Below are 12,133 nucleotides of genomic sequence, written 5' to 3'. Positions count from 1 at the left end.
CCTAAAATGGCTAGAAAACCATTTTAATGTATATAATGTCCAAACGAACCCTCAATAATTCCAATTCTTTTATGACACACATATAGTTGCATGTTCACTGCAGATAAAAGGACTAGCAATTCAAGCAGCGTCCATTGCCATTGTGACCCCATTTTGTAATTCGAATCAAGTAGATCCCACACAGTTTATTATCACCAATCGTGTGAGATGTAGTACAAAATAACTTGGAGCACCTTCGGTGTATAGTACGCCTATGGGTTACGCGAGAAGGTGTGTCGGCTATAGTCCACAGCCGGCGTGTCAAGCACACTAGCTTGCTCCCCAAAAACTCCCGCCTCTGCATACCTAGCAATCTCGAAAATATCTACCGCCCGGAAGGTTTTAATGTCTGATAGCACACGATTAGTATGTGCGGACCGTGTGCGATGTTTATTACTCCCACTCTGCTTCAGTCCCTTGATTCAAATTTTCAGTAGCCCCGGCATTTTATTCCCGCCTCCGCATCCCTCGCAATCTCAAAAATATCTACTCGCCCTTGATCCAAATTTTCAGTAGCCCCGCCTCGTTACTCCCGCCAAGTAAAATTTTTAGTTGCCACAGTATTTCCTCAAACACAACCTCTGCCCACATAGACACACACAACCCTCTAAACCATTGGTAGGTCGCCGCCATCGCCGGCTCCTCCATCCTCAACCTCTACCTGTGTGCCTGGGAGCTCGAGGAGCCAATGGCCAAAAAGAGGTTTATCACGGCCTTTTCGCCCGATGCCGGCGAGGTGGCCGCCAAGGTGTCCCCGTCGTCCTCTGCAGGCTCAATCCGCTGTCGCTGGTCTGCCGCCACGCCCCTATGCCGGTTCGAGGACTTCCCCGTCCTCCCCCAGACCCGGCAGCCAACGAAGTCCTACCTCGGGGTCCAGCAGCGGCGGTGGGCGACATGGGTCACCGAAATTATAAATCGAGAGACCCACACCCGCTAGTGGCTCAGTAGCTTCCACACGGCCGAGCTCGCGGCCATCGAGTACGACCGCTGGCAGGTCCGCTACCACGGCACGACTGCTATGCTCAAATTCCCTTCGGCACACGTCCGGTCCACCTCATTCCGCGAGAGCCAGGGTGGTGAGCTTGGCTATGGCGTGGGAGGACCGCGAGGCGCGGGAGCGCCTCGAGGCCGAGGCCACCGACGAGGCCTACATGCAAGAGCTCCGCCGGTAGCACCCGGAGCTCGTGGAGGCGGAGCAGGTGATCTTTGCCGGTGCGGAGGGCGGTGAGGTTATCGCGCTCCCCTCCGATGACGAAGTCGAAGGTGGTGAGGACGGCGGCGCGGAAGGCGGAGAGGTTATCATGCTCTCCTCTGATGATGAGGTCGAACGCGGCGGCGACAGCGGCGCAGAGGGTGTTGAGGTGGGCCCCGAGGATGAGGAGATCGATGTCGACAAGTGGAGGAGTGCCTTCCCCAACGACGTTGACGACGGTACTGGCCGGGACCTGGCTCGCGGCGCACCGTACATGACGAGGAAGGATTGGCTTGACCTCTATTTCGACCGGAAGTATTTTAGCTTAGTTTAAATTTATGTTTTATGTTCGGTTATGCAAAACTATCTATGTTTATTATTTGAATGCATGATACTTTCGGTTAAACCTGCTTTGAACTTGATCAAATTGAAGTTTACAACCTTAAGTTTAGGGGATCGACTAGAAAAGGCGAAAAATTACCGGAGTATATATATATCCACTAAGGGTTTTAGTCCTTTAACTTTTTAAGTATCGCCTAGAGATGTCCTTACGACTTGTTTATTTCAGTTCATCACAATGTGATTCTCTATATGTGCAACTATTTGTCGTGCAGTTAAATTTCGTCAACAACAGTTTCAAAAATACCACTATGAATTATGATATTTGGTAGATGTTAAGGATATTGCAGTTAACATGCCTTTTCGTTTTTCAATTATTGTTTAGCAACATGCGTTGTACTGAATGACTAAATATGCAATCCCAGGCTACATAGCAACAAGGAAGAGTGTTACCTTAATGTTCTGATGATGTCTATATATACATGTAATAAAATCTTATATAATGGGATGGATGGAGTGTTGTACTACATCATTTTTCAGATGTTGTTTAGCTTCTAATATTAACTTGGTGCTTTTAGGTACATATATCATTGCCAAAGATCCACACTTCGACCCTTTCTGCGTATAGGGCAATGAGATATTCATGAACCAGCATCAAGTGAGGAAATTGATAAAGATTGTTATTAAAATGGGTCAAAAGATGTCAATCGAACTATTTGTTTACAGTTTATGCAAGACAACAGTGAACTGCAGGATGGTAAGTAAGAACCATGTAGCCTTCTTTTTACTGCCTGTAATAAGTTGTGTTAGATGACAATATCTGAATCTTTTTCTTTTGAAGTGGATCCTAAAGCAGTTTACTCAAGGTTACCTCTCAAACTACATGATTGGTGGACGTCCATCACAAGGGGTTGGACTAGAGTCATGCATGCCTTCTGCATCCAGGAGAGCACAATAGGGCCATTCCGCTTCACCTTGTTCAGCAACTGGAATGTCTGTTGCCTCTTTCTTTACCATCTGTAATAGTACAAGTACAGAACCCTGGTACATCATTCTTTATTTGGTGCTTCTGTAATTCTTAAACATATGTACCTATGAATCGAATAATGCATTGGTTGTTTGAATCTGATGGATATGAATAAAGCTATAGCCTACTTTCAAGTTTAAATTAGGTACAATTTTAAATAACAACAATTAAATTAGGGAAAAATTACGTTATGCAGGTCATTACGACACACACGGTTGGTAAAACACTAACATTTGCGACATACACCATAATCTGAGATGGTTCACAAAGAGGAAACATGTGCAAGCATGCACACAGTTGCCATTTGCAAAGCGTGAGTGACATCAGACACTATCACATACGGTGCGGGAAAACTAAATGTGTGTGATTGTCTACCTATCGTACACGGTTTATAATCATGAACTGTTTGTGATGTGACAGGCATCATAAAACTCTCGTGCCTAGAATCTGCTTGGAAAACTCCCGTGCCTGGAATCTGCCTGGTTTTAGGCAGAACCACAAAACTCTGACTGCGATGGCAATGCAAGCACAAAAAAGTAGCAAGGATGAAGCATTTGGGATATTTGAGATATCGGAAATGGTTATATAGGGACAACTATATGCATCAAGGCTCCCTATCCCCAGCGGTTTCTAGGTCGTGTGGGAAGGACGCCCCCCCTATCGCCCACACTCACTTGGCGGCGGTTCCATATGCCATCGTGGAAAGGGTTAAAAACCATTTGTTTAGGACCAACGCGCACTAGTGGTAGTGCTTAGGCGAAGCCCTGCGGGGATCATATCACCATTACCGTCACCACGCCTTCGTGTTGACGAAACTCTCCCTCGACACTTTACTAGATCAAGAGTTCGAGGGACGTCATCGAGTTGAATGTGTGCTGAACTCGGAGGTGTCGTATGTTCGGTGATTGATTGGTTAGATCGCGAAGACGCTCGACTACATCAACTGTGTTAAGCTAACACTTTCGCTTTCGGTCTACGAGGGTACGTGGACACACTCTCCCCCTCTTGTTGCTATGCATCTCCTAGACTGATCTTGCGTGATCGTAGGATTTTTTTGAAATTGCATGCTACGTTACCCTACACTTCGAATCGCTCAGGGCAAGTATGCGCCCCGACAAGTTTCCCAACTGCGTAGGGAATTAATTCATACATGAATATATACGGACAAGGGAAATAGTACATATTTATTTGAGCACGACAAATATTACATGTTTGTTAGGGAAGAGTGTTCGGTAAAGTTTCTTCTAGCCCTTTCTTTCCAGGATTTACATCAAGTGCAACCAAGGGAAAAATGGGCACCTAGGCGAAGCGCTCCTGGCAAGCCATCTTGCCTATCTCAAACTGCAGATGATGGTGCTACCGGTGCCCAGCTGGCAATGATGGTGCTGCCAGCGTTTAGCTGGAGCCCAAGTCATCCTCTTTAGAGTTGAAGCTCGGGGACTCACCTCCATCGTCTTCACCATCGGCCTCCTCCTCGTTGCTATCGCTGGAGGAGGAGCTTTCGATGTTGCGCGAGCTCCTAGCACAACACTCCAGGCGAGCAGCCAAAGTCCCAAAGAACTTCATGTAGAGCGTATCAGACTCCACCAACTTGAACTAGAGGAGGTACCGCTCTGCCAAGTAGCGGGCATGAGCAAAGCATTTTGTCGGATTTCGGGTTCCGGCAAAACCCTTGTCATTTGAATACTGGGGTGCGCATAAAGATCTCTCCCCCTCCCTAGCTCGCACACTCTACGATCTCACGACCTAGCTTGACGAACCCAAAGAACATGAGACACAAGATTTATATTGGTTCGGGCCACCGTTGTGGTGTAATACCCTACTCCAGTGTGGTGTGGTGGCTTGCCTCTTGGGTTGAGGATAAACAGTTACAAGGGAAGAACAGCCTCGCAAGGAGAGGTGTTCTTGTGCTTAGTGAACTTGAGTAGTTGGCGTGCTATGGATTCGATCTAGGTCCGAATCAGCCCTTTCCCTATGGTGGTGGCTAGTCCTATTTATAGAGGCCATGGTCCTCTTCGCAATTATTGAGCAGGAAGGGATCTCACAACGGCCAAATTCGAAGGGAGACAACTAGTACAAGCTATCCTGACAAAAGTAGTCATCGCCTACCAAAGGCTCTGGTGGTGACGTCGTCTTGGGCTCCACGGTGACCTCCGTCCTTCCATCCTGCTGGTCTTGGTCTTGTTGCACCCATATGGAAACCTTTGCCTGATGCCTCGGGACTCCTCATCTGCACTTGCCCCTTTAGCACCAAAGAGGAAATGAGGACAGTGTGCGCACTGGCGCTCGCCTGGCTCCAGTCGTCATGGCTTGCGTCACATAAACCTCATGAGGTGCCCCTCGCCTTGATCTCTCCGCCCCTCACAAGCCAGCCTGGTGAGGCCTCCCCTAAGGAGGTCTTGCATCGTCCGCCTTGTGAGCCTTGGCCCCCGCGAGGGTCTTGAATGCTTGCTGGTGAAGATGGGCCGTACAGGGCTGCTAGTGGAGCAACGCTACGGGCCGCAGGCAGGCAAGTCCGGGGACCCCAATTCCTAGAACACCGACAGTAGCCCCCGGGCCCAAGGCGCGCTCGGGCTTGGCTTCGAGGCGAATCCAAAGGGCAAGCATGGAGCGCCGTGGGCCCCATCATCCCGCGGCCACGGTTGGCGCGTGGCGACTGATTGGACGTGGGCGTCTCCGTTTCCCCCACGCTGCCTCGGCAACTACCCGACTTGACGGGTCCTTGCTGCATGCCGAAAAAAGATCATTATTACCTTAGATCGTGGAGGCCGGCGGTTGGCCTCCCCTTGGCTATAAATGGGGAGTGGGAGGCGGAGCCCCCATCACCCGTCTCTTCCTTGCTTCTACCGCTTCTTCTTCTTCTTTACTCCACTACCGGCAGCGACACCCATGGCACCTGCAAAGAGGCTATCGGTTGCGGAGAAGAGGAAGGCTCGTCAGGAGGGGCCTGGCTCGCCGCTGCCCAAGAGGGGGTGCGGCCATCCCCGCAAGCACACTGCGACCCCCGCCGCGGCCCCTCGCGGCCGCGGCAGCACGTCTTCTCGCGGCGGCAACCGCCCAGGTCATGGTAGTCCTGTTGATGAGGTGAGGCGTGCGGTGGTTGCGCGGCCCCCTCGGCCGTGCTTCCATTCGACGGAGGTGATGCCGGAGTATATCGTGTGGTCGAAGAACCCGGCCGGCACTTGCCTTCAGCTCCCACGCTTCTATGCCGGCGAGCTGCCTGCCACTGGTGCAGGCGGTCTTTGGCTGCAGGCGGACGACTGCTGCAGCAAGGCTTCCTGAGTCACGGTCGAGGTCTCCGCCGCAGGCAACGTGGTCCTGGCTCGCGGCTGGCAGACGTTCGCCCGCGCGCCCGGATTCGGCAGGCGGTGTGCCCTCCACTTCAGGTACGACGGCGACACGACCCTCTTCGTGACGGTATTTGGGGAAGACGTTCACCGCGTCGGGTGCTTCACCGAGGATAACAACGGTGACGAGGTGCTCTGCCTTGGCGATGGTCGTGACGAGGAGGAGGGCGGCTTCATCCTCGGCGCTGGCCACGGCTCATACAGCTATGGCGGCTCAGCAGCTCCAGCAGTGGCGGCTACGACCAGCCGCCACACCGCCGCGCCCGCTTTGAAGGTGGTAGCGGGTCGTCCCGAGCCGCGCTCCGGTGAAGCGCGTGGAGTCTGGCTAAACCCAGGAGAGCGCCATGAGCCCGTCCTCACGATGTGCCACGGGAGCACATCCCAATTTTGTTTCGTTCTTCCTTTCCTTCCCGCATTAGAGAGAGACTAGTATGGGGCCCTGCTAGGGCGTGCAACAATTATGATTTCTGAGTGGCTGTGCTATGTTTATCATTCCTGTGTTGTGTTGCAGCGTTATGTTTTATGTATGCGCATAGAATGACTTAGCTCGTTGCGCCTGAAGTATGTTTCGCCTCGTGAGACACGCATTCCCCAGTGCCTGATGAGGCCTCCCGTGCTCGGACGACGCCTGAGAACTGCAAAAATTCGTTAGGGAATCTTTATTCTTCTAGACCCTGGTCGTAGGCATTGTCGGCTGTAACCCAATGCTTCACATCACGGTACCCGGGGGGCACGGATTAAGAGGGGAGCGCTAGCTTGCGAGCTCGAGCGAGGGTGCCTTGCAAAAAACAAGAAAATGAAAACGCTCATGAGGCGCCTGTCCAGCCACCTCGCAAGGCACGCGAGGGAGAGGACGGGTAAAAAATGAGGAACCGTGGGAGGAAAAGGAGGCAACAAGGACAATGGAACCAGGCCAGCAAGGAACACTAGAAAGAAAATTATCACTTAAAAGAGGGGCAACCAACTTTGGAAAGCAAATGAAAAGCCGCGTCCGGCACCTAGTCTAGTCTTCTTGTCTTCTCACCAGCGCGGAGCTAAGTGCTGCCACTAGGCGTGGGAGGGAGCCCCCGAGGCCCGAGGGCGGCACTCCTGAGACTCTGGGGCATGTACATCCCCACTCATTATTACGTGAGAGTGTCACGAGCGAAGATTCTTCACAGGCACTGGGCCTTGCTTCACAGGAACCAGGCCTTGCTTCATGGGTAGAACTTTCGGAGGTGCTGGATGTTCCAAGCGTTCTGGATGGGGATCCCATCCTGTGTCTCCAGGCGCGCGGCGCCAGGCCTGGAGACGTGGGCGACCCAAAATGGGCCCTCCCACATGGGCGAGAGCTTGTGCAGCCCTTCCCTGGAGAGCACCTGGTACCTCGCAGCTCGGAGCGAGGCTTCTCGGCAATGTTCCTCCCCCAGCACGAGATCCATCCCCCGCATGGTGTCCTACTGTGTTTCATCAAACGCCAGGACCCGCGTGGAGCGATGCCTGACCTCGTGTGGGAAAACTGCTTCTGTTCCGTAGACGAGGAAGAATGGGGTCTCGCCTGTCGGCCTGGTGGCGGTTGTGCGGATGGACCACAACACATACTGGAGCTCGACATGCCAGCCCCTGCCGCAGGCCTCGAGCTTCTTCTTGAAGGTCCTTGTCTTGAGACCCCTCAGGACCTCCACATTGGTGTGTTCGGCCTAGCCGTTGCTCCTGGGGTGCGCCATGCACTACAAAAAAAGAAACATCCGTGACATTTTGGGCCGAACGAAAAAAATTCCTGTCATACATATGACACTTCTATGACGATAATTGTGACAAAACCCGGTATCATCATAGATGTGGTGGGCTCCTACTTCTACGACAAAAAGTCATGACAGAAAATGGGCTTTTCATACTGGGCGGGCCGGAGACGCGGCTGCATGACATTCTTTGGGCCGTCCATGACGGAAAAAACCGTGGTAGAAGCGAGGGGGAGGAAACTTTTGGGGAGTTCCTGGTTACGGTGGGAGGTCGGGGGCCGAGTGATGCGCGTTTCTCTCGTATACGTATGCGGGTGTGTGCGAGGCATTGGCTCTAACTGAACCCGAGCGATTGCACTGCAGGCTACGCGTTACTAAACCCGAGCGATCGATCGATGGCTGTTAACTGAACTCGATCGAGCGATTCCTTCACTACTGCTGCGACATGAAGCCGATCGATGGGATGAACAGTGAGCGTTGCGGGGGGGGGGGGGGGGGGTTGGATGAACAGTGAGCGGTGGCATTGCCTCTAGATGAACATGACCCCGTGGTGTGGTGGAGGGCTGGATAAACAGTAGACGGTGGAGCGGTGCCCGTGGACGGGTGGGTGAACATGACCCTGTGGTATGGAGGGCTGGATGAACAGTAGACGGTGGAGGGGTGGTTGAACAAGACCCCGTGGTGTGGAGGGCTGGATGAACAGTAGACGGTGGAGGGGTGCCCGTGGAGGGGTGGTTGAACAGGACCCCGTGGTGTGGAGGGCTGGATGAACAGTAGACGGTGGAGGGGTGGTTGAACAGTAGCCGGTGGAGTAGAGCGCGGTGAACGCTGGATGAACAAGAGCCCGTGGAGGCTGTCGGAGGTCGACGGGGGAGATGAACTGTATCCCGTGGAGTCCCGTTTTGCAGTACGCCACACCCGTCCCGATGAACAGGACCCCCATTTCGACTGTAGCGCTCCAACACAAGTCCGTTTTGTCCGTTTTGCGGTACGCCACACCCCTCCCGATCAACAGGACCCCCGTTTCGACCGTAGGAGGTCCGTTTCCTCCGTTTTACGGTACACCAGACCCCTCCCGATGAGCAGGATCCCGTTTCGAACATGGCCGGTCGAACACAAGGCTGTTTCCTCCGTTCTGCGGTACGCCAGGCCTCATTTCCATCGCCTGTTCCGTCCAAGCCCTCCCAATGAACACGACACATTCCATTGCCTCCCCATGAACACGACGCATTCCGTTGCCTCCCCATGAACACGACGCATTCCGTTGCCTCCCCATGAACACGACGACGATGTTGTTTCTCCGTTCTAACCCAACCATGTACACGAGCCCTGGCTGTACGTATGCGTGGGTAGGCGTTCGAGACCCCGCCCGTATGTACACATACGTGGTCGTATTTTCTTTCTTGCACCCTGGCCGTTGTACGTACGTGTAAATGCTACGTGCGCGCCTCTACTACGACACGTGCGCGCCTCTACTACGACACATGCGCGCCTCTACATCGACCAGTATGTACGTACACGTTTGCGACCAGAATGACAACGCTATGTACGCTTCGACCAGGTGGGTCCCGACTATCAGGCACTTCCTTGCCTGCAAAGATGTAGCTGGTTGGTCCCATCAGTCAGGGGGCGAATCGTTTTTTTTGCCCGGACGCACTTCCTTGTGTGCGAAGATGTAGCTGGTGGGTCCCAGCAGTCAATGTTTTTTCGCGAAATACAGTGGCCCGTCTGGTGGGTCCCAGCTGTCACATGGAGGAATCATTATTTTCCGCATAATAAGGAGGCACTTCCTTGCTGCGGCCATGGACCCAGCTGTCAGCCTCTCCACATACAGTCCACGTCCGATGGAAGTTGTTCCTTGACCACGTTGACCACGCCGCGCCGAGAGCAGCAGGGCGGTGGATGACGACGAGGCCTAAGAAGGGGACGACACGGAGGCAAGGAAGACTCGGCAGTTGTTTCCCACGCGGAGGGGAGTACGACTGTACGAGGGTTTACTGGTTTGTCTGCCGTCGCCGGATAATAACAATAGGTGTGGGTGAGTAGAGGGATGGCTAGGCCAGCGGTGGGAGTACGGTCGGGCGGTGAGGCCTGCGCGGCAGCTAGGGCTGGACCAAAAGCTCGTAGCTCGCGAGCTTAATGAGTGCTCGATAGTTCAGCTCGTTAAGCTCGTAGCTCGCTTCTTAATGAACAGAGCCAATCATTGTTTTTAGCTCGTTAAGCTTAACGAGCTTAATGATGAGCGAGGTAACGAGTTTCACGAGTAGCTCGTTAAGCTCGTTAGTAACAACACAATACATATTTCATCTTACATGACAAACTTTTTGTAGCACCTCATCTCATCTATTTAATCTAATCAACATATGAGGCAACAAACTACTTCATTTCTTTTTGAAGTCACCATATTTCAACTTGAAAATCATACCTACATGTTCATCATGTATATCGTAACACATTATAATCTGTTAATGAGCGCTCGCGAGCGCTCACGAGTTTAACGAGCTTCAAACGAGCCAAGCCGAGCAGGGTTTTCTGCTCGTTAATCTTAACGAGCTTAACGAGCTGAGCCTTAACAAGCGTGAGCTGAACGAGTACGATCTTAACGAGCCAAGCTGCTCGTTAGTCCACCCCTAGCGGAAGCATAGCCGGCCGCGAGGAGGAGGGAGCAGGCAGTCCCGCCGGCGCTTGTTTGAGCAGCTAGAGCAGCAAGAGTAGAGATTGAAGAAGCACGGCGGCCGTTGGATGGACATCCAACAGTCAGTGCTTGTGCGTCCACCTTTTTTTAGGAAAGCCTCAAATCTGTGGAAAACAGCATACAACCCATCTGCCATTATTTCTAATAATTTACAGCCCATTTGCTAATTCTTAAGGTTTTTTTGGAGCCCATATTCTTTTTGTTAGCATTACAGCCAATATTGTGGCAACGGTTAAAAAATTATACAAAATTTTGCATATTTTGGTGCGGTCCGAACTGTTTTTAATCTCGAAATTTCGACTCACATTCAAACTGATTTTAAAAATAAATGTATATCAATATAAAATCCAACAAATTCTCCATGCATAAAAATTAATGTAATTTAAAATCTTGAAATGAAAAAAAAGATATTTGAAACTAATTGCCGGTTTGATGTGTTTGAAAAATGTACAACCCATTTCTCATTACTGATCGGCCATTTTCTCGGCCAGCCAAATGAAAGCTCTCCTAGTCTTGAAAGATTTGCAGCCCAACAGGCCTGACAAAGCGACTTACTTGGCAAATCACAAAAAAACTGGGTTGTGGCCGTGGACCCGACTGTCAGCCTCTCCACGTACAGTACTCTTCCGATGGAAGTCGTTCCTTGACCACGTTGACCATGCCGCGCGGAGAGCACCACGGCGGTGGACGATGGCGAGGCCTAGGAAGGGGACGACGCGGCAGTGGAAGCCCACGCAGAGAGGACTATGAGGGTTCACTGGTTCGGCTGCGGTGTGAGGCTGCCGTCGCCACAGGGCCTGGCCAGCGGTGGGAATAGTTGGGGGCGGTGAGGCCTCTGCGGCAGCACAGCCGGCCACGGGAGGCAGGAGCATGCGGCACGACCGGCGCTGCTTTGGGCGGCTGGAGCAAGAAGACCAGAGGTTGAAGAAGCACTACGGCCGTTGTATGGACATCGTACGGTCACTGGGGCTAGAATCGTTCATATTGACTAAGTTGACAAAGCCCTTCGTCCCCGTCAACTTAGTAGGCCCACAAGTCAGCCTCCCAGCAAGGTGGGTCCCAGCTAGCCGGGGGGGGGGGTATTCACTTTTTTGTGCGTAATAAGGAGACACTTCCGGTGGGTCCGAGCTGACAGCGGGGGGGGGGGGAGGATGTTTTTTTCGCGAAATATGGTGGCCCGTCCGGTGGGTCCCAGCAGTCAGGGGAAATGATTTTTTTCACAAAATACTGGTGGCCCATCTGGTGGGTCCCCGCTGTCAGGTGGAGGAATAATTATTTTCCACGTAATAAGGAGGCACTTCTTTGCGGCTGCCGTGGACCCAGCTGTCAGCCTCTCCACGTACAGTACTCTTCCGATGGAAGTCGGTCGTTGACCACGTTGACCATGCCGCGCCGAGAGCACCAGGGCGGTGGACGATGGCGAGGACTAGGAAGGGGACCACTCGGAGCCGGGGAAGACGCAGCAGTGGATGCCCACGCGAAGAGGAGTACGAGGGTTCACTGCTTCGGCATCGGTGTGAGGCTGCTGTCGCCGCAGAATAACACGGGGTGTGGGTGAGTAGAGGGATGGTCTGGCCAGCAGTGGGAGTAGTAGGGGGCGGTGAGGCCTCCGCGGCATCATAGCCGGCCACGGGAGGCAGGAGCACGCGGCACGACCGGCGCTGGTTTGGGCGGCTGGAGCAAGAAGACCAGAGGTTGAAGAAGCACTACGGCCGTTGGATGAACATCGTACAATAACAAGAGCTAGAATCGTTCATATTGACTTAGTTGACA

The sequence above is a fragment of the Triticum aestivum genome, chromosome 2A, assembly GCF_018294505.1.
Source record: "Triticum aestivum cultivar Chinese Spring chromosome 2A, IWGSC CS RefSeq v2.1, whole genome shotgun sequence".
NCBI lineage: Eukaryota > Viridiplantae > Streptophyta > Magnoliopsida > Poales > Poaceae > Triticum > Triticum aestivum.
This window is presented reverse-complemented; position numbering follows the sequence as displayed.